The 23162-nt window shown below is 46.4% G+C and overlaps 1 protein-coding gene across 1 annotated transcript in view; it reads left to right on the plus strand.

Annotated features, from left to right (window-relative positions):
* Nucleotides 1-879: 879 nt before the first annotated feature.
* The window catches only part of LOC135911188 (D-aspartate oxidase-like), a 110342-nt gene continuing 88059 nt past the window's right edge, over nt 880-23162 (plus strand). The window contains exon 1 of the mRNA XM_065443387.2: nt 880-1025. The gene's annotated coding sequence lies outside the window, so the exon portion shown is untranslated. The remainder of the gene's footprint in view (nt 1026-23162) is intronic.

Genomic DNA, 23162 nt, shown 5'->3' on the forward strand with positions numbered 1-23162 from the left:
TCCTTATGTTACCAGTGGCTTGGCAGAAATCTTCACTCATTGCTGTGTCTGTATTTTTTAACAAACCTCGCTTTGAAGAGACTAGCTCCCTGGTTTTATAGGTTTCAAATTTAGTTATTAATGGTCGAGTTTTCGCTGAATCAAAACGACCAATTCTGTGCGCCCGGCATATGTCAGAACCCGTTATGTTAGCCTTCAATGTATTAGTCAGCAGGTTTAGTATCTTATTTTCCGATTCTGATGAAGTTTCGTCTGCGGTGTCCGGGATACCATAAAAGATCAGATTATTTCTGCGAGATCGATCTTCTGCGTCATCAACAAAACGTGAGTGAAACGCACTCGTCTTTTTTGAGGCGCTCTACCGTGGCATGCAATTCTTTCATATCTTTTTGGCACTGCTCGAATACAGAAGTTTGGGTTTCGACTTTCGCTAGTCTGTCCTTTATTTCGGACATCGCTTCTGAAACAGACTGCTGCTGTTGCTTTACTTCAGCTACTGTTTCCAATATTTGTGCGCTCATTCAAGTCCTTCATCGTTTTCAGGACTTCTGCAAGATTATCGGGGCCAGGGTTGCTTTCAACATCCCCACAAAGAAGCAGCAAGGAGCAAAAAGGCAATAGGACGGCTTCAGGGCACGGAAGCACGATAGCGAATGGATCATCTGATCTGAAGCTACGACAAGGTAATTTAGAAAGGCAACTAACCTGCAGGACGAAAAAAAGAGGTGTGTAAGCCTTTGGTTCTTCCGCTCATCGTGCCTCCGTGCCCACTGGAGAGATACTGTTCGATGCTTGGTCTTATCCTTTCCAGACGTGATGACGTTGACGTCGCAGCTGCGCACTGGCGGAATTGCAGGTGGCGCCCGATGCGCACTGTCAGGTCCACGTGAGCTGTTGCCAGCAGGTGTGGCTCCGGAGCAGAGGCGGCATCACAAATTCCGTCCAAGGGTGGACGGTTATCCCGAAGGCCAACCACCGATGCGCCGGCCGCGAAGACAACGACGAACTGCAGGACGAAAAAAGAGGTGTGTAAGCCTTTGGTTCTTCCGCTCATCGTGACCCCGTGCCCACTCTTGATGACAAAAAAAAAATCTAACTATCAATTTCTGCTGAAGAACTGCGCACGAGTAATACACCATTCGCGTAGAAATATGCAAATCTAATATCAAGTTTGCTATATTGAGAGGAGGCAAATGGTAAACGATGAAGATGTATCGCAGGTCTCTGAAAGTCAAATGACCAGCCTGGTGTTTTCGCCTTGAAGCACTGCTCAAAACTGAACAACAGAGGCGAACGGAATTCAAAAGGGCACAAGCAGAAGCAGACGCAAGAACTACTGGCAAAAAGTTGTTTCTTCATGGCAGCTCTTCAAGAGGTCTCACGAGAGCGTCGACCGACACGACGGTCAGCGCATCTACACGAATAATGTAGCGACGCGGCAGGCGGGTGCATGCGCACAGAGCTTTGTCGAGCCAATTTGTTCCGTTAAGCTCCACATAATCCCCGCCATGATTATGCCAGCATGTGCAAGAGCGTCGGCTCGCTACTCTTACTCACCGTGTCAGTCCTGACAACTTAGGAACTCTCAAGAAAACGTAAGTACTGCCTATACATAACCACTTCGTGCCCAGGCTGAGAGCTTTTTCGGACTTCGTCACTCTCCCGCTGCTGTCATTGCTTCATTATTCGATCAGCGCACCATGTTTGTTCAATTAATGTTCTTCCGGTGTGTTCCTTCTCGGGTCGTGTGCAATAACATCGTATAATCATTGCTCTAACCCACTTGGCTTGATAACCGGTCTTAGGCACGTAAAAGAAGTTTGGGAATGCACGGGCAGGTGTAGTTAGCAAGAGTGTAATTAACCGATTCATGGTTTTACGTCCCAAATCGGTACTAGCTCTATAGGTGCAACAGTGGAGGGCTCCAGATTAATGGTGCACAGCTGCAGTTATTTAGCGGGCATTCTTGCATTCCACCCCATCTGAATGCGGCCACAGCGACTGGGACACGAACCCATGACCTCGTACCCGGTCTAGCAAAACACTTTAACTGAGGCACGTGGCAGGTATAGAAGAGTATTGAACTGAACTCACGAAATCGTTTTAAAGCTGTATTAGTAAATTGCCCTTTTACAATTCTAAGAAAGCCATTCTTACCGTGAGTTTGACAAGCCAGTAAAGGCGCAAAAACGAAAGACGGGTGGCGACGCTGCTTTGAAATTTCCGCACCAAATTCCGTGACGTAATAGATGTTGAGGATGTGTGCTAGGATCTTTTTCTATATGTAAAGATTGGCTAGACTGCACTCTATAAATGTCTGAACTTACCACATTGCCACTCTATAAACTGAACTTACCACATTTCGAAGCTGCGACACAATGGCAGAAAGCAAATCCTTGTCACCACACTGAGGTATACCGGGGCTGGTGTTAGGGCACGAAATAAAATTTTATATTATATAATAATCAACCTATTGCCACGAAATTAATTAAAAGGGAATGTGCAAATCATGCTTTATCAGCCTATACTGATTCAGTGTTTCTCTTTGGTGTAACGTACGTAACTCGGGAAATTCAGATTTTCTTCTCAGAGAATAAATGGTCCTGTGATTGTTTATTCATCTCACGTTTTCAATAAGTTGTAATCAGGGCTAATGCTAGCCCTAAAGCCCTGAAGTTCTATACTAATAACTTCTAATGAAAAGCGCAGCATATTTGACAGCGACTAATGCTAGACGCATTTATGCAAAGTCACGTGGACCGTAAACCTATTTCACTACAATGTGAAATAGGCCTTGTGTATGAGATGCATGCTCATCTGAATCATTTTAAGACATGGTCTTTCCACTGGCACGTCATTCCGCGTTGCACCATTTTGCCATTGGCACCATTGCCACGGAAGATTAGTTCGCCTTTGCCATTGTTTATTATTGCTTTGTTTATATATGCATGCACATAGCTTCTTGCAAGTTATTATCCGTTGGACCCCCTTGCAAGAATGCTTTTCATAAGGCACTGCACGTAATTTGAATAAATAAATAAATATTATAAAAACAAATTCCGAACGAAGACATTATCCTTGATATTTCTCTTGCAGATATTCACTTTTTATTGTAACGGCTGTGTCGTGATAAGGCGACTTATAACAAACATGTGCTCAGGCGGGGAGCGTTTTCAGACTTCGCCACTCTCCCGCTGCTGTGATTGCTTCATTATTCAATCAACGCACCATGTTTGTTCAATTAATGTTCTTCCGGTGTGTTCCTTCTCGGGTTGTGTGCAATAACATTGTATAATCATTGCTCTAACTCACTTGGCTTGATAACCGTTCTTTGGCGAATTGACACCTACTTCCAGAATTCTTCTTGAAAATTAATTCCGTATTCCAAACTTCTGTGAATTGAGTTTCCAATATATGGAACTATTTTCATATTTCCTCGAAGTTCATTAATCCAGGTTCAACTGCAGGTATGTGGCATAATTTTCATAGTAGCTGTTTAATTGTGACATATTTTGTGCCAACAAGAGCTTATTATCCGGTGCTTTATTAGTGGCACGAGCATTGAGTGACACTTTCGGTTCACTTCCGGTTCACCTCCTGAGACGACCGGGGAGGAAATTCAAAATAAATCAGAAAAAAAATAGAAAATATAGTACAGTACAAAATTCATGGGTTTCATTATAGATATATTAGAGCATAAGTTTAGTTACAAGTTGAGTTACTGAAGTGCCTGGAATAATTAGAATTAGATAGCAATCAGTGATTCGCGCACACCAAACCACAGAATCGTAGACTTTAGAGACCCGCCACGTGAGCACGACTTTGGCGATGTTCCTGGAAACCCGGAATTAGAAAGCGTAAATAAAGATGTCACTAATGACGTCTCACGCAAGAAGTTGGCATGATATTTAACGGGCTAATTAATGGAAAACAGTTGCTTACAAGTGCGGTTCGTGAGTTGCATTCGCCTAACGTTAACCTAAAGAACAGCAACACCTGGCGAAATGTTCTTTCTTTTTTTAATTTGAGGACCTTCATTTAAAAGTCATGTTTTCTGTAAAGACTCGCAAATTAGACTGGTCATTTAGAGTGATTGTTTTTGAAAGAGGTACATGGCAGAATGCGCTGGCTAGTTTTATGCAAGATAAGCTTAGCTTGTTTCGTATTTGACGACCCTTTCACGGTGAGAAGCTCTAATGAGGTAGTAGAGTACCTTAGGAACAATCAAGACAAAGGCGTATCAGCCTGCTCCATCGATATTAAGGATTTGCACTACTACATGCCTCAAGCTGCCCTACTGTGTTGTATTGGAGACTGCATGGATAACTATGGCGTGATTGCATTCCAAACTGAGACAGACATTTCATCCAGCGGGTTCCTAGCGCTTCTAGCGTTTTATCTAAAGTCTACCTCTGCTGAATCTATTCATGAAGCCTTTTGGTAAGATGTTTTTGTTTACTTGTTATAACTGTATTTTCTGTCTTTTACTGTGCAAATATTTGTTATTTACCACTCCTTCCTGTAATGCCCTCGAGCCTTGGAAGTGTGCTAAATAAATAAATGTGAGGGGCTCATTTATCTTCAGAAGGAAGGAGTGTGTATCGCGCAGCTTTTTGCCCAAGAGCTCCGACCATGTGTATGGTGAAATAAATAAATGGATTGTATTGAATCGGGTCATGCCGGGCCCCTGCCTTGAGCGACCTGTTTCTCGCCCATCACGACAGACGTCTAAAAGAGAAACTCGCGACGATAAAGATTTTGAAAACCTTTAGATAAATGGACGACTACATCGTGATGTGCGATTTCAATTCAAATAACACTGAAACAGTGAATGAGGTGGTTGCCGTGTTCAATGAATGTCTTGACAATCTGGTTATTACGCATGGGCTACCTAACAATAATGCTATCCAGTTTTTAGATGTCCAACTAAATTTGACCGCCAATCATTGCTGTTGGGAAACAAAGATGCTGCTTCCGCATGCCTCGTCCCATTCAAAGTTGGTGAAGCGAGCAATCGCAAACCTATGTTTTGTGAACGCGCTCCGCAAATCATGCCCCCACCGGATGCCTCGGAGTTTTTTTGAGACAAAAAGAGCGGCTACTGGAAGCAGGCTACCCTGCCCACGGGCTTTTATCAGTGTCGGAAAATGCGCTGAATTAACTGCGGAAACTGGGTGGTAAGCGCGAGCGCGCAGCCACGAAAGGAGAAAGAATGCGGCTGTACCGCACGGGATCGGCGCATGGTTTAGAGGAGGTGGCCCGAAACGTGGAAGTGGGCGTCGTACTCTCGGCTCCACAAAAGCCACGAAGCATGTGTAAGGCCACCGATCCGCTGAGAAAGACGCGCCGAGGCTGCGCGAAGATCAGGTCGGCCGCCGTTTGTGCACTGCGCGCAAGGTGTCGCGTATCGCTTCCCTTTCGCGTGCGGCAAAGTGTGTACATAGGGCACACAGGCCTCAAGCCAACATTGAACTCTTATCGAGATGGACGTGTCTCCGTGCGTTGCGATGATTGCGGGTGCAAACCGCTGTTTAAGAAATGTGTAGTCGTGTTTAGAAATACAGATACGAGAGGAATAGTAGAAACGCGATTGATCGCAAAAGAAGGTGCCAACTGCGTCGGCGCTCCGTCGCGATAAGCAGAAAGCAAACTGCCTATCTGGAAAATGTTGGGTTGCGCGTGCGATGATTTCCACTCGTTTGAACCGGTATAAATACCATGCTTTTCTGGAATTAAATTCCGTTGATAATCAGCGCACGTCCTGTCGTCTTTCTTGTCCATGTCAATCTAGCGCTATGACTTCAATTGAACCAACGCCGAGGTGCGAGTGCCACTAAGAGGCACCTAAGTCAATGATTAGGGTCGCCTACCATTTTTTTTTCTCGTTTCCTTGCCGCTTCGTGAAAATTTTTTCACTCAGACTAAGCAATGAATGTCTTAATGGTGGGGAGAAATATATTAGAACGGAATAAAATTGCTTAGTTTCTGAGCTGGAACTGAACGTCATTAAAGTGGAACTAAATTCAATCTGAATCAGTTAATTGTGATGAAGTGAGTCTAGAAGACCAACTCGGTTGATTCAGATTGAAAAATAAACCGATTCCGTCCAGCTTACTTTTTTCATCACCATTGCAATGTTCACAGTTCAGTCTCGATGTTAATGTTTTTCACTGTATTTGCCTAAAAATGAAGTAGAATTTTTTATTCTTTAAAGGGCGTCTGGACTGTGACGCAGCGGAGCACGTGCTCGATTTCTTCCAAAAAGGCAGGTGATGAAGAGATTGACTACTCCGACAAAAATCACGCGTGTATAATTACCAATTTCTGGTTTTCCGGCGTTCGCTGATGTAATCTTTTGCGCAGTCGATCGTGACCACGTGATCCACGCACCAGACTTCTTTGTTTTCGATGTAAAATGTAATGAACGTCGCCTCATTTAGCGAGCGAACATCACTTTTGCTGCTGCCTGCACTGCATTCATATGGCAGGCAGCTGCATGGCTCTGTGCTGCAGCATAAAAAGTATGCCGCGCTGTAAACACTATCTCCTTCTCGCGACTGTGCCCGTGTTGATCAACAGCGTTTTTCAGAGCACTTTTACAAAGTGCAGCATGAATTAATTTTCAACGAAGTAATAGTTTTGTCTTTCGATGCTGAGCACAAGGCCGCAGTTGAGGGAGGAATGCCGAAACGCTCACTCGTGTACCGGCGGGCATGTTAAAAGAGCTGGCCAAATTAATCCGGAGCCCTCCGCTATATGCCTCGTAACTCACTTTAATTGTAATACTTTTGTCTGTTCTTTTTTTTTCTTGGTCGGACAACCAATATTATTAAAACATAACAGCGCACGCATGAAAGTACTAAAATGTAAGAAAAAGGAAAGCACGAAAGAAGAACGAGGGTTTTGTATATGTAAAAGAATTATCTTATAATCACCTAAATAAATTTCCAAACGGGCATCCCCCTAAGCAACTCCTGGAAGAAAATTCCGTACACTTCCTGGTGAATGGTATTGAATAGGATGGATCGAATGGAATAGCCACATTTACAATACTGGTATAAGCATTTTACACTGGCTTGAAAATGTGCAATGCAAGCACACATATTGGAATCTGTCTGGAGCGAAGCTTTAGTGACAGAGTAGACGGCAGCCGCGTACAAACCTATTTTGCTCATAAATTCCAAGAGTTTTCGGCATTAGCCTCGCATCCTTTTACTGATCTGAATGTTGTCTGGTTGCGTTTTAAAGACATAGTGTCACACTGTGCAGCACATTTTATTCCTGCTAAATCGCAAAAAAAATTTAAAAATACTCCGTGGGAATACACACAAAACGCCAACTCAAAACGTTACGAAACGTTAGCAGAGCAACAGGCGTTCACCCATCCCCAGGCTAGCGCTTGCAGCAAAAAACTTCAAACAGAAATCCAAAGAAGCGAAACACCACTATACTTCAACACTGTACTCCCCAGAGAGAGAGAGAGCAAATGATAAAGGAAAGGTAGGGAGGTTAACCAGGACTGAGCCCGGTTGGCTACCCTACACTGGGGAAAGGGAAAAGGGGACTGAAAGATTAAAAGAAGAGAAAGTCCACTGGGGATATCGTTCGGTCACTCAGTCCGGGTCACAGACGCTGACTCAGTCCAGTAGCCTTCAAATATCGCAGCAGAGCTTTTGTGGCCTTTCGTAGCTGCGATATGCGAGGCCATGGTCCCAAGATCTTCTTCAAGGTGAACGGTGTGCTGTCTAGCTGATTGAGAGCTGTGCAGAGGTCATGTCTTTCGTTTTGAAAAGATGGGCAGTAGCACAGTAGATGTTCTATAGTTTCCTCGGCACCGCAGGCATTACAGTCGGCGCTATCAGTCATTCCAATCAAAAACGTATACGCATGGGTGAATGCGACGCCCAAGCGTAAGCGGCACAGCATTGTTGCCTCATTTCGCTGAAGTCCTGGTAACAGCCGCAGTTGCATAGAGGGGTCGAGGGAATGCAATCGTTCTTGGGTGAATTCAGGTGTATGCCACTTCTCTAATGTCATACGGCGTGCTACCTTGCTTAGGTGTTGGGCTGCGTCGGTCCGCGATAAATGTACAGAAACAAGGGTTGCTCCTTCGTGGGCTTTCCTAGCAGCTTCGTCAGCGAGGTCGTTGCCGGAGATACCGCAATGGCCGGGCAGCCACTGAAACACGACGTCGTGTCCTTTCGCTATCATACAATGGTGCATTTCTCGTATCTCCGACACTAGTTGTTCACACGACCCGCGACGAAGAGATGACAGAAGACATTGTAAGGCCGCCTTCGAATCGCAGAATATTGCCCACCGATTAGCGGGTTGGTTGTTAATGTAATCAACGGCACCTCGGAGGGCAACAAGCTCCGATCCGGTCGATGTTGTCATGTGAGAAATCTTGTATTGGATGCTAATTGATCGTGATGGTATAACCACTGCGCCGGTGGAGCTGGTCTGAGTGGAAGAGCCATCCGTATATATGTGGACTCGGTCAAAATAGAAAGTGTTCAAACAATCCAGAGCTGCTTGCTTCAGGGCCAAGGTAGGCAGGTCGGTCTTCTTTCTTATTCCTGGTACCGTGAGACGCACTTGAGGTTGTTCTAAACCCCACAAAGCTGAGGTTGAACGTGCTGAGGGTGTGAAGCCCGATGGTAGACAGGCACGATGGATGCTGACCTCCTTGGAGAAGGACGCCTGCGGTCGTCGTTCTGGCAGGCAGGCAAGAGAGCTTGATTGTATGCGTGAAACATGACGAACATGGGCCCTAAGCGTGTCGATGCTAATGTAAGTCGTGATCGGATGGTCTCGAGCCAATATAATGGTTCCTGCTGTTGAGGCGCTCCGCGGAAGTCCTAGGCAAACACGTAGTGCCTGGGCTTGCACTCTCTGTAGTTCTCGAAGATTTGACTTGCATGTTTTAGCAAGCACGGGAGAACTGTAACGTAGCAATCCGATAAAAAGTGCTCGATATAACTGTAGCATGGAGCCCACTGACGATCCCCATGTTTTCCCGGCGATAAACTTGAAGACATGAACAATAGATGTGAGCTTCTTCTTCAAATGGGCAACGTGAGGGCTCCAAGAGAGGTCCCGGTCCACAATGACACCCAAAAACCGATGATTTCTCTTGTAGGAGATAGGCTGGCCATTAATGCATACTGGATAACGAGACATTGGTTTTCGTGAAAAAGCGACTAACGCACATTTTTCTGTTGAGATGGTAAGGCCTTGTGTGTGAAGATAGTGAGATGCCTGTGTTGCTGCTTTCTGCAGCCTTGCGCGAACCTGCAGACGAGTGACCGCTGATGACCAGATGCAGATGTCGTCGGCGTAGATTGAGACGCTCACTGTTTCCGGTAGGGATTCGGCCAGCCCAAGAAGCGCGAGGTTGAAAAGAATAGGGCTTAGAACCCCACCTTGGGGAACTCCTCGGCATATGTAGTGGTCGGTAGTTGGACCATCTTCCGTACGTACGAACAAGGACCTTTGTGTCAAGTAGTTTCTCAGCCATCGATATACTCGCCCTCCTAGTTCAATTGTCAAAAGTGCGTCTAGAATGGGTTGATGGGAAACGTTGTCGTATGCGCCTTTCACGTCCAGAAAGAGCGCTACTGATAATCGTTTCCATGATTTTTGCTGTTCTACAGATGACACTAAATCGATGACACTGTCAATCGATGAACGGCCTCGTCGAAATCCCGCCATAGAATCAGGGTAAATCTTGTGGTGTTCTAGGTACCATTCGAGACGCATGAAGATCATGCGTTCCATGAGTTTCCCGACGCAGCTAGCAAGTGCTATAGGCCGATACGATGCCAGTTCGAGCGGCGACTTTCCTGCTTTTAGTATACCGGTACCAGGCGGCTGCGTTTCCACTCCTGTGGGACGACACCATCTTGCCATGAACTATTAAAAAGGCTGAGGAGTTCTCTTCGTGCTTCTCGGCCTAGGTGGCGCAAAGCAGTATATGTTACGCCATCGGGCCCTGGTGAAGACGAACACCTACAGAGCGCCATAGCAGCTTCTAACTCTTCCATAGAGAAGGGAGCCTCCATACTGGTATCTCGTGGACCGGGGATGTCGCTTAAAGCCATCGCAGGGACTAAAACTGTGCCGCCGGTGATTTGCGCGCAAAATTCCTCTGCGACGTCTATCTCACGGCGGTTTTGATAGAGAGCAAGGGCGTTAAAAGGGTGTCGTTGCTGGGGTCTTGAGCAAAGACCCCGTAAGGTACGCCACACACGGGACAATGGCTTGCGGCGGTCTAGTGACTCGCAAAAGCATTTCCATCTTTGATCCGCTAGCGTATCCATTCGGCGTCTTATCTTCTTTTGCATTCGCCGAGCTTCTCTGAGGTCAAGAATTGACTTTGTGCGCCTGTACCTCCTTTCAGCACGGCGACGTATTGTACGAAGCCTTTCCAATTCAATGTCATTCTCTGTACGCTTTTTCGAATGTGTGAAGCAACGCGTGCAATCTTGCATTGCGTCTGCAATTATATCTTCTAATCTGCGTGCGATATGTTTCTTGCAGATGTCTTCTACTCGATCTTGAAAGATTGACCAATCGATTTGGCGAGATACATCCGGTAATGCGGCGTCTAGACCATTGATTCTCACATAGGTCGGAATGTGATCACTTCTATGGGTTTCAATATCAGTGAACCACTGCACGCTCGAAGTGAGGCAACGTGACACCAAAGTCAAGTCAAGGCAGCTACTGTACGTTGTTCCTCGCAGAAATGTCGGACTTCCGTCATTTAGAAGACACAGGTTGTGGCCTGATGCAAAGGATATTAGTGACCTGCCCCTCGAATTTATCCTGGAGCTTCCCCATATATGGTGGTGAGCGTTGAAGTCCCCAGTTATTATCCAAGGACCGGGAGTAGTAGCCATAATATCTTCTAGTCTTTTGCTGTCAAACTGACTTGTTGGGGATAGGTAGACGCCAATAATAGTAAAAGACAGTCTCTTCTTTTTCACACTAACACAGACGTATTGGTTACCGTCGTGTGGCGCTACGGGTTGCGAAAAATACGTTAGGTCCTTGCGAATGTAAACCAGAACCTTACTACTACGGACACACGTTGTTGAAACAAAAGGTTCATACCCTGATAGTCTTATGGAAGCTGATAAGTTCGGTTCACAGATCACCAGTATAGGAAAGTGGTAGTCAAACACGAACTGTCGAAAATCCGAAATACGTGACCTTAGGCCTCTCGCATTCCGGAACGTTCCGGACATCATCCCGGAACGATCGCTGTTGCTGTCGATGAGCCATGGTTCTGCTGTAGAAGTTCTCAAGCACTGGACTTCTGAAGGCTCGCTAGCACCGGATTGATGGAATCCAGCACTTGCAACGCACTTCGAGCTGTTGGTGTCTGTATCTTGTCCAGAAGAACACGAATGGCACTCACCAGAGAGCTGATCATGCCAACAATTTGTTGATCTTGGTCCGTCAGTTTATCAGGAACAGTCGAAGTGTCCCTTGCCGTAGAAGTTTGATTTCGCTCAGTAGCAGCATGTAGCCTCGGGAGTGCAGGCCACGCGTCAGCAGCAGGGCTGGTGGTTGCATCTTTGTCCTTTGATCCGAGTGCGTTGGGCCTGGGCGGAAGAGTGGGTGGCAGTGCACGTGGCTGGCGCTCTGCAGAGGCTTTGGAGGTTCGTGATCGACGTCGGCGACGCGATCGTCGCCGCCTAATAGATATAGCTGCTTCTCGGTGAGACGAGTGGTCTCTAACCATTTTCTTCAATATTGCCATTTCCTTGCGAATAAAAGGGCATTCCTTCGAGGAGGCATCGTGAGGGCCGCTGCAGTTTGTGCACTTCAGCACACTGGCTACGCACGTGTTGGTGGTGTGGGGCCCAGTGCAGCGAGAACAGACGGTAGTGTTCTTGCACACACTACTCACATGCCCAAACTTCATGCACTTCCAGCACTGCAGTGGTTTTGGTACGAAGGGGCGAACTGCGTGTCGGAAATGACCCACCTTTACATGCGAAGGTAGGGATTCGCCTTTGAATATGATTTTGACACACCGCGACGTGCCGAGACGAAACGCGTTTGTGATGATGGTGTTTTCGGTAGCTGGCTTAATTAAGATTGACAGATCGGAGTCGACGATGGTCTCATCAACATCGTAAATTACGCCACTACTGATTTGTTTGCCCAGCGGAATATGAGGGCGGACTTTCATCCCGTCAAGTTCCGTGACATTGCGCAAAGAATCCAACCCAGCCGCGTGCTCTACGTCAATCGCTAGGACGTTCTTACGGGTATTCACTCTGATATCTTTGATTTCATTCGGAACCAGTGCCTCTAGATGTGAAGACACGGCTTGCCTGTTGAGGCGTCTCAGGTTGTCTGTAGCGAGAACTGGCGTGAACAGGATGGTGAGCTCCTCGGTATTCCGCGAAGATTTCACGGTGGACTCACTCGAAGTCGAGGATGCGCTGAGAAACCTTCGTTTTGCTTTACGGCTCCGCACCAGCTCGAAGGCTTCGTCACTAGAATCTTCACCGCTGACATAGTATTGCATGGTGTCGTCGCTGTCAGTGTCGCACTCGGTGCCGTTGCGCTTCCTGGAGGCAGCCGCCGCGGGCACTGCCGACTCCGGCGGACGCGCGTGAGACTCCATCTCCATCGCAGGTAAGGAGGAAATAGCAGTTCACTGGCAAAGTCTAAAAAAATCCACAAAATAAGTAGAGCTGGAAGACTCGGCGTTCTGCCTGAAAGGCACTTCGTCTTCTTCGTCTTAGCAAAGGAGAACCTATCACTGTACTCCCCAGCTTCCTAAAAAACAACCCACATAGATTCTGGAACCACTTTCGCACAAAAGACGCACTCACAATTCAGGGGCGCTATAACGTAAAACTATTACAATGTTTTTATTCCAATCTCCGGACGTCATAGTTATATAACCGCCGACGCAAGCATCTGGCGGTGACCCGCAGCGTTGCCTGAACGGCCCAATCAAACGCTCTGTTCGTTTATAGGTCACTTGCGTTTTCTTTCAAAACGAATAATATTGCCTACATCCAACGGTTTTTCTTATCTAATTGGCTGACAAGAGGTGAGCAGCACGCTGAAGTTGAGAGGGTTTCGATGGGGCCGAGCCAGCGCACTGAAAATAGATAACTGGATGAAGATGGAGGTGCCGGAGTCTGCGATTGGTCCGCTTTTACTTTGCTTGCGGTAGCTCGTCTAAAATCGCGGCGGCGTGCAACGGACAGTTAGAAATGCCGCTAAAACGGATTCTCAGCAAAGAAGAGTTGGCAGAGCGAGGTCGTAAACGTGCCGAAAGGACGCGATAACGTTACACGGCCCAGCAAAATGTTTTGTTATACGCAAATAAACCCATACTCTCCGGCAGGTGCGAGTAGCCAGTGCCTGAGCGATCGGCCATAGCCTCCTATAAAATATAGGAGGCTATGGATCGGCGGTAGCCATCTTCTATTCCTTTCGGAACAGGGCAGGGTGAAAGCTTTTGACCAATAGCGGAGGATTAATGGCGAAAAAGCGTCAAATCACAAATAATTATTTTTCTTTTGTTTGGTCGAATCATGCATAATCATTGTGTACACGTCCTGTCAGATTAGGAGCTATCGCAGTTTTCGTGACATCGCGTGACAGACAGGAGAAGTGAGGGTGGTCCAAAAAAGTTTTTGACCAGTCGCGGAGGGCTGATTGCACAAGTGGAATAGAAAAGTTTGGAGTAGCTTTACGTTATAGCGCCCCAGCTCTCGTCAAGTGTAAAAGCCGACAAAGCCAATAGATATAACCAATTCTTTCGTTCGGTCTTCACAAACGATAATGGCGTCACGCCGGACTTAGTTCCACGGACTGTTTCCACTATCGACCCACTCGTTATCACAGATGCTCGTGTTCTTAATCGTCTGCTTGCCTTAGACATTAAAAACGCGTCTGGCCCGGACAATATATCCAACCAATTTCTTAATAAGTACGCACAGCGGTGCAGCAGTTACATCGGCCTTATTTTCCGTAAATCCGTCTCAACATCAAAACTGCCCAAAGATTGTAAAATAGCTCAAATTATTCCGATCTACTAATCGAGAGATAAATCCATGGAATCAAATTTCAGACTCATATCGTTAACGAGCACGGCATGCAAATTACTCGAACATATAATTTTAAAACATCTAACTTTTTTTTAATGAAGGCATTTTGTCCCCTAACCAACACGGTTTTCGCAGGGGTCTATAGACCATAACGCAGTTAACCGAAGTCATCCACGATCTCACACTAAGTATGAACAATCACAGCCAAATGGACATAATCCTACTTGATTTTTCTAAAGCATTTGACTGTGTTTGTCACACCAAGCTAATAACTAAACTAAAGAATGTTATCGGAGACGGAGAAATTGTTGCTTGGGTTCCTAAGGTAAGGTAAGGAGAACTTTATTGGGTCCTGAAGGTCAACCGTACGTTGACGCAGGCCGCTCCCACGTTGGGACTGTCAGGCCGAGCCCTTCAGCCACATCGCGGGCCTTCTGGACTGCCCGTAATTGGTCCGAGAGTGATTCACTGTGTAGCATTTGCCGCCACCATTCTTGTTCCTTGTCACGGTCTGTGAAGACCGCGGGGAACTGCCAAAGCATGTGGTCAAGAGTAATGATGCCATTGCACTTATTACAGTTGGTTTGAATTTCCCTCTCCGGATAGATCCTGTTAATAAAATATGGACTTGGGTATGTTCTTGTCTGTAGCAAACGTAATGTGACCGCTTGGGCTCTGCGAAGCTTACCGTGTGGCAATGGGTATTCCCTTCTGCTTAAATAATAATTCTTCGTGATTTCGTTATATGTTAATAATCGATCCCTGTGTTCCCCGGGTGAAGTGTAAGTTGCTCGGTCTTGAAAAGTACGGCTAGAAAGTCCTCGTGCTGCTTCATTTGCGACCTCATTGAGGTTTCTCCGAGCTTCGTGCACCACCCCCAGATGTGCAGGAAACCAGCGGATTTCAATCCTCTCACTATTGACCTTCTATAGTAATTTTGTTGCTATCCGTGTCACATATCCGTTGGTAAAGTTGCGTATGGCTGTTCTAGAGTCGCTGTATATATGTGTCCACCGATTAGCCCGGATGGCTAAGGCGATTGCTACTTGTTCTGCTACTGCTGGGTCCTTGGTATATACGGTGATGGCATCCCGTATGTTACCTTGAGTGTCTACAACAACGGAGGTATACGCATCCTTATTTTTAACCCAGGCAGCGTCAACGAACACCGCCTGCTGCTTATGTTGATCTATGTCTTGAAGGAGGGCCTTCGCCCTTGCCTTCCGTCTCTCGAGGTTGGGTTTTTGTTTAATAGGTCTCAGTCTGTTATTTTCGAACATATCGCATCAGATATAGTAACATTTACGTCAGGAGTGCCCCAGGGTTCCCTACTCGGGCCCGTGTTATTTCTCCTATATATTAATAATATAACTACTAATATAGAGTGTAAAGTAAAGTTATGCGCGGATGACTGTATAATTTATAGAGAAATTAAAAACGATCACTACTCCCTTAACAAATCACTTAGTGCTATTACAGAATGGTGCTCAGACTGGCAGATGACAATCAATGTAAAAAACCAGCATGTATGACGATAACGACGAAAAAAGAACCTTCAGAGTTTTGCTACACCATAAATGGCACAGCTTTGACTAAAGTACAGAAACATAAATATCTAGGCTTAACAATTACGTCAGACCTAATGTGGGACGAACATATTGATCACATTATTTCATTCGCAGATCACATCAACTGGCACACTTGTCAACAAAACTTCTAACATACAAAACATTCGTTAGGCCGATCCTCGAATACGGAAACACTGTATGGTTTCCTCATACCCAGACCAACATAAAGAAAATAGATACAGTACAAAGGAAGGCCATTCGATTCATCCATAACAAATTTAAACGTGAAGACTCTCATACTAACCTTCTAGCCATTTCTGGGCTTTTTATGCTAGAAGCACGAGCGAAACATGCACGTTTAAAATTTCTTTACCAACTCCTGCATAATTATTTCAAAACTGACATTTCAAATTTCATTTCTTATTCACAAACACGACCTACTAGGCGCCAACATACAGATACTTTGGCAGATAGAGTATAAATGTAACGACGATATGTTTAAATATTCCTTTCTTGGTTGCCATTCGTGAATGGAATATGTTAGCGCCTCTCGCCACTAACGCTGAGTCACTGTCTGAGTTTGAATTAAAAATTGGAATCTCTTAGCATGTTAAAATTGCTAGTGCTAATATCTGATTATTCAAACCAGCATGTATGTGTGTGTGTATTCGTGTATGCAGCGTACAATGTTTAAAATGATATTTTATTCCATCAAAAAATCAGCATGTACTTGTATTTAGCGTATATATTATGTAGTGTCAATTGCCTATGAGCAAAGTGTAAAGTTATTGTTACGCATTTTTTGTATCTGTACCTAAAGGTAGTGCCCACCAGCTATGGTCTCAGTAGACACTGGCAGTGTTGTAAGTAAATCTCTTGCAACCTTTGCGTTTCTGCGTAAACAGCGTTCACTAGCCATGCGCAAATGCAAGCACCGAATCAGGCGGATGTGAGGTGCATACGCAGCGATTCCACGAGGACCAAGGCGGTGTATTATGCTTGTCAAGGGAAGAACGGTGATGGCTGGTGCATGCACGAAGTACGGCAAATATCTAAAAAATTGGAGGACGCTTAAGCTTCGCCTTCAAGAGTGGGACGCGACAGCGTTCCCGTCGACCCGCCAAGGGGTATAAGACAATGCGCTACGCACAGCAATCACTTACGATGCGCCCCGCATCGGACTTAGCGCCCACCTATCACGCGGTGAACGTCGAGCAACGCAGCGTTCGGCGCGACAACGAAACGTGCGCCTGAGCGAACGAAACGAACCAAAGAACTCGGTGTCTCGGAGGGAAAACGATCTACGCGAACGATCACGCCAAACGTCGTGATCGGCACGGGCAGAGAGATAGTAATCTAAACCGGAAGCACGGCGAAGCGTCGTCAGGGGAGAGGGAGTCCCGCGACGCGCCTGGCAGCGGTCCCAATGCGCGCGCGGCGCGCCTCCTGTCGGGGCAGCGCCGTACATTGAGAGGAGGGGGTCTTCTGTGTTTGCCGCAAGATGGCTCTGCGTGTGCGGAAAGCGCAAAAGAAATGCAGCGGAAACGCACTTCGCAACTCGTGTAATTGTGACTTCTGTACGTTACATGTTCATAATTACCGATATACACCGCAGTATAACTTTCCACGGCTGGTTTCGAAGGCAACACCGCATTCACTAGAGGCGCGTTTGCACCGCTTGGAAGCATCGAACTCGTGGCTGAGTGGTAGCGTCTCTGTCTCACACTCCGGAGACCTGGGTTCGATTCCCACCGGGCCAATCTTGGAAGTTGCTTTTTATTTATGAAGAGCCTGCCGTGATTTATCGCTCACGGTCAACGCCGCCGACGCCGACACCCGACGCCGACGACACCGGCTTTTCTGCGACACGAGCTCCTTAACGCTATCGCGTTAATATATTTAACGATTCGAATATACCCCTTCTGTCACAGTACGCCACAACGATTCTGGAGGATTGGCCAAAAATGGGCACATACACAGTGGCACTTAATTACCCAGTAGCCAAATCAAAGAGAATCTAATCACGGAAATCAATGCAGCGTAGTTCAACACCATGAGCTGTTCCATTAATAGTTATATGTGCATTAGAGATGCCTATGAGCCCCTGCAGGGGTGTTTGCGCAAGCAGGCGTTTGGTGAGTTGCACCACCACGGTACCCGAGCACATGGGGTCGGACCTTCCCGCGTTTAACCGTGCGTGGCTTAGCCGTGTCCGGGGAAAAGGGGATCCTGGGGGTTGAGCCGATGCCGAGAGTTTGGACCTTTACGGCCCCTCAGCGGAGGCAACGCGCCCCTTTGACCTCGGCTTCACGTAGACGGCACCCCCGGACTTACCCGCCCGGGTGAAATCGGTAGTCGCCTTTTCCTGTATCCCCCTCTCCAATCTTCGTCTATCTCTCTCACTTTCAATATTTCCTGTCTTCTCCTCTCTTCTATATTACTTCCTATCTTCTAGGCAGCGAGGGTTAATCCTATATGTGAGTAGCCAACCTAGGTTATGTCATATTCGGTTATAGTGGTAACGTACAGTTGGCGTTTGCTGGGCCTGTACTACAGGTCCTGCAGCGTCCCCCAGCAGGGCTCCTTGGTGGGCGGCTGGCGTTACTACCGAAAAATACACGATCACTTATGCCTAGTTTTTTCCACCACTACCTGATCGCTCCCTGAAGAGGGGGCGCACCGATGAAGTCTTCGAGTTTTTTGGTCACCAGAAAGAATCCTTCCCCCGATTTCATGTCATCCACTCTGAAAAACAAGAAAAACAAGCGCGAACAATCGCATCTTTTCTTGCTTAGAGATCCCTAACTGAGGCACTTGGATCAAGCTATAAAGCATCAGAGATGGCTAGCGGCGACCTCCTTGTGGAACTCCGCGATAAAAAGCAACACGAGAAACTGCATAATCTGCTATCATTTGGAAATGTCCCAGTGATAGTGACCACGCGCCGCACGATGAACACGACCAGTGGTGTGGTTTCCTATGATGATCTGATGGAGCTGACAGAAGCTGTAATCAATGTAATTGTAATCAATGTTAAGAGAATTATACTAAAGCGCGACGATAAAGAGATCAAGACCGAGAACCTGATACTTACCTTTGGTACAAGTGTGCGTTCTGAGAGTATTGAGACAGGGTACGTGAAGATCCAGCTCAGACCATATGTCCCAAACCCTGTGCGATATTTCAAACGCCAGCGATTTGGCCACAGTTCACAGAAGTGCCGGGGCCGCCAAACTTGTGCTAAATGCAGTACTCATGTACACTCCTCTGAATCGTGTGAAACCTCCCTCCACTGTGTGAACTGTGATGGATAGCACGCCGCGTACTCGTGGTTGTGCCCATCATAAAAAAAGTAAATATAAATTGTAACTATAAAAGTGAAAGAGAATATTTAATTCCAAGAGGCACGAGGGCGGGTGTCATACGTCGGCCCACGAACAGCTTTGCCGATGTGGCGCGCCAAGGGGCAGCGACACAACGGCTTCCAGCGGCTGCTCAACCTTTACAAAAATGTCATATCTGGACTGATATGAAAGGGCCATATACGGGCATATTAAAAATTGGGCAGATATGGCCATATATGGCATATAAGGGCCAGCCATATCTGCCTAATCTTTAATATGCCCATATATGGGTCCCTTATATGCTATATATGGCAATATCTGCCCAAATCTTTAATATGTCCATATATGGCTCTCTTATATGATCATAGGTGGAATGTTATGAAATTGACATCTGGGGTTATACATGCCAAAACCACAATTTCATGATGAAGGCACACCATTGTGACGCACTCCGAATTAATTTTAACTCCCTGAATTGTTTTAATGTGCACGCAGTGCACGGTACACGGGCACCTTTGCATTTCACCATGGAAATGCAACGGCCGCGGCCGGAATTCCTTCCTGCGCCCTCATTTCAGCAGCGCAATGCCTCAGCCACTACGGCAGGTCTGCAATTCTATATGGCGATTCTTCTGCAATTCTTTTGTGGCCACCGACCTCTGGGCCGATGGCCACAAAGGCCTCGCCTCCCTAGACGAGGACTTCACGTCAAACAGCGCTCGCAAGAGCGCCTGTCCAGCGCTTCGGAAGAGGCGATGGACGTAACAACCGGCCAGACGCCGCCGCCAGCTCCTAAAGAGCGGCGAGACTCTCGCGATGGATCCCAAAAACAGAAAGCCCGCGTAACAGGGCCCCAAAGGGGCTCTGTAAGTTCATTTATAGTCTTCTTACACGAGACACACAGCACAAACATCGCCTGAAACATGGATACGCAGATACTACAATGAGATGCCGGAGCTAGGACTTCGTAACCTCGACGACATCACACAACTCATAAATTTAATCCGAAGGTACTGTGTGTCTAAGAAACACACTTAAAGCCTACACAGTCAAACTTCTTCAAGCAATATGCCATTTTCCGCAAAGACCGTGACAACGCTTCTGCCTCGTCGGGAGGTGTAGCTACAGCTGTAAATAGGTCTGTTGCTAGCCAACAGTTTGCCCTTCAGACGCCCCTAGAGGCTGTATCACATGTTTGAGCAATATTATTCGACAATCTGATAACCATTTCCTCCATTCACATACCGCCCAACTATAACCTCAGTAAAACGGAATTTTACGGCCTCATTGACCAGCTCCCGGTACCATACATGATCACCTGTTATTTTAATGCTCATATACACTCTTTGGGGAGATTCGCGATGCAATGCGAGAGGTCGATTCATAGAAAACTTCCTTGTGAACTCTGGTGCGTGCGTCTTCAATAAGAAGGAACCAACGTATTACAACCTTCATCGTAATTCATATTCATCGATAGACCTGTCGATTGGCTCTGCCTCTACTTTCCCTGATTTAGAATGGCATGCCATCAAAAATCCATTTGGAAGTGACCACTTCCCAGTAATTCTAAACTCAGTAACACAACATGACTCCCTTCCGCATGTCCCTCGCTGGATACTAGCCTCAGCTGATTGGAAATGTTTCGAAATCCACCTATTTATCACGAGATTTTATCGGTAATTTTAGTATAGATCACGCTGAATCGTATTTTACCGCTTTTATTATAGACGCTGCAGAAACGTGCATCCCTCAAACAACAGGTTGTTCAAGCGGAAGACGAGTTCCCCGGTGGAACGAGGACTACAGGCAAGCTCGAAAAAAGCAAAACAAAGCACGGGGCATTCTGCGCCGATACCCAACTACAGAAAACCTTGTTGAATTCAGTTTAAATCACGGAGAAGGTGCACGCGACAACAGGCTAGGAAAGCAAGCTGGGAGAGGTTTCTTTCTGGAATAAATTCGTACACCCAAGAAACCAAAATCTGGAATGCGCTCAAAAGGCAGAAGGGGCATCAACTGCATCCGCTGCTCTTCGTAATAATCAAGGAAACGGGTTGGAAGACGAAGCAAACGCTCTTGGTAAACATTATGAGTACGTACCTAGCTCCGTGCACTATTCGCAGACGTTCCTTAAATAAAAAAAAATATAGAACACAATACTGGGGCCGCAAATGCGGAGGAAACGGTCTACAGGTTGTTTCAGCGAACACTTTCAAAATTTTTAAAGGTTGCCTGTGGCAGATATCACAATTTTAGTTCATGGGCTGGTCTACTCGAAGTGGCGGACAATACTTGCACAAAAAATTGAGATGCAAAATCGACTAATTCATGAAAAAATCACTAATTAAGGTTTTAACTAATTACAGTATGGCCCATATTTCAATCTACAAATTCTAGCCGTGGAGTTCGCAAGGCGGATCCACTTCGAGTTTCTGAGCCCGTGTGCTCGAAGCGGCGGGCACTACTTGCACAAAAAAATGAAATGCAAAATCGACTAATTAACGAGAATTCACTAATTATATTTTTGACTAATTATCTTATAGCCCATATTGCAATTTACAAATTCTAGCAGTGGACTTCGCAAGGCGGGTCCACTTGGAACGAATTTTCAAGATGACACCAGTTTCGAGATATAAATTCCCGAACTTTGCGAAGAAATGCATTGGCTTTCCAGTTAATGTGTTAACGAAACGTCGTTTCATGCACTGAAGCACACAACTCCATTCGTCAGTCAATAGACAGACGCGGCGGCCACTGTCTGCAGAGTCGACACTGGGATAAAGAGGCGCCTGCTCGGAGCAGGAACCTTGTCTGCGAGAACCCTCTCACCTCGGCGTGGTCAGTGGAACCTGCGCGGAAGTGAGTGTGTAAACCCTCCCCCTCAAAGGCGGGTCGGCAACGATGACTTTGGACGCTCTCATCGGTCGAGGGTTGAACGGCCGTTTTCCTTCACCTAGGGATCTAGGGGGGACAGAGTGTTTATAAGCAGCCGTTGTCAGCTCTTCAGTGTACATTCTCTCTGTCATGCTAGACTGATGAAGTGTAACGTTCTCATGTAGATACTGTAAATAAATCCCTTATTCCTCGTTCTCGATGAGAACAAGTCCCTCCTTTCAACAACGCCCTCAGCGTGGATGAGTTGGACGGCGGCATGGGCCAGCTACAATCTATTTCATATACTGAAGCAAGGTTTGGGTACGGGCTAGTTGGTATTCCATGGTATCAATCGTCACTTACAGCGCATACATATAGACGAGGGACAAAAAGGACGACGAAGACAGCGCTTGTCTTCGTCGTCCTTTTTGTCCCTCGTCTATGTATGCGCTGTAAGTGACGATCTATTTCATGCCCGACTCCAATCATTACGATGGAAAGAATAAGCTATTCTTGTCCCAGCCTTGAAACAGAGTAAATACCCACCCTTGGTAACAAGCTACCGTCCGATAGCGCTTACAAGTTGCCTGAGTATGCTTTTCGATAAAATGATAAATCGTCGTCTTTGAATTTCCTAGAGTCAAAAACATGCCTGATCTCTACCAATGTGGTGTTCGAGAAGGCAGGTCCACAACGGACCATCTTGTGCGCCTTGAGGCAAATATCAGCGATGCATTTGCCCATAAACAATATTTCTTCTGTTTTTCTAGATATGGAAAAAGCCTATGACACCACATGACTCTTCGGCATTATACGAGACCTATTGGAAATGGGTATCCGTGGCACCCTGCCTAGCATAACAGAAATCTCTCACACCGTACTTTCCGGTTAGAGTTGGTAATGCGATGTCTAAGTTATTTACCCAAGAAACTGGGGTACCACAGGGTGGCGTACTTAGATGTACCCTTTTTATTGTTCAAATGAACTCAAATGAACGCCGACTAAGCTTCTCGCGTATACTTTTATTAGACCGGTTTAGGAGTACGCTAACAGATTGGTTTCCCCACTCAGCAGGCACGTACCCAGGATTTTTTTTTTCGGGGGGGGGGGGGGGCCATCACCTTCATCATCATCATCATCATCATCATCATGTTTTATGTCCACTGCAGGACGAAGGCCTCTCCCTGCGATCTCCATTTACCCCTGTCCTGCGTCAACCGATTCCAACTAGCGCCCGCGAATTTCCTAATTTCATCGCTCCACTTAGTGTTTTGTCGTCCTCGATTGCG

This window comes from Dermacentor albipictus, chromosome 1, assembly GCF_038994185.2.
Source record: "Dermacentor albipictus isolate Rhodes 1998 colony chromosome 1, USDA_Dalb.pri_finalv2, whole genome shotgun sequence".
Lineage (NCBI taxonomy): Eukaryota > Metazoa > Arthropoda > Arachnida > Ixodida > Ixodidae > Dermacentor > Dermacentor albipictus.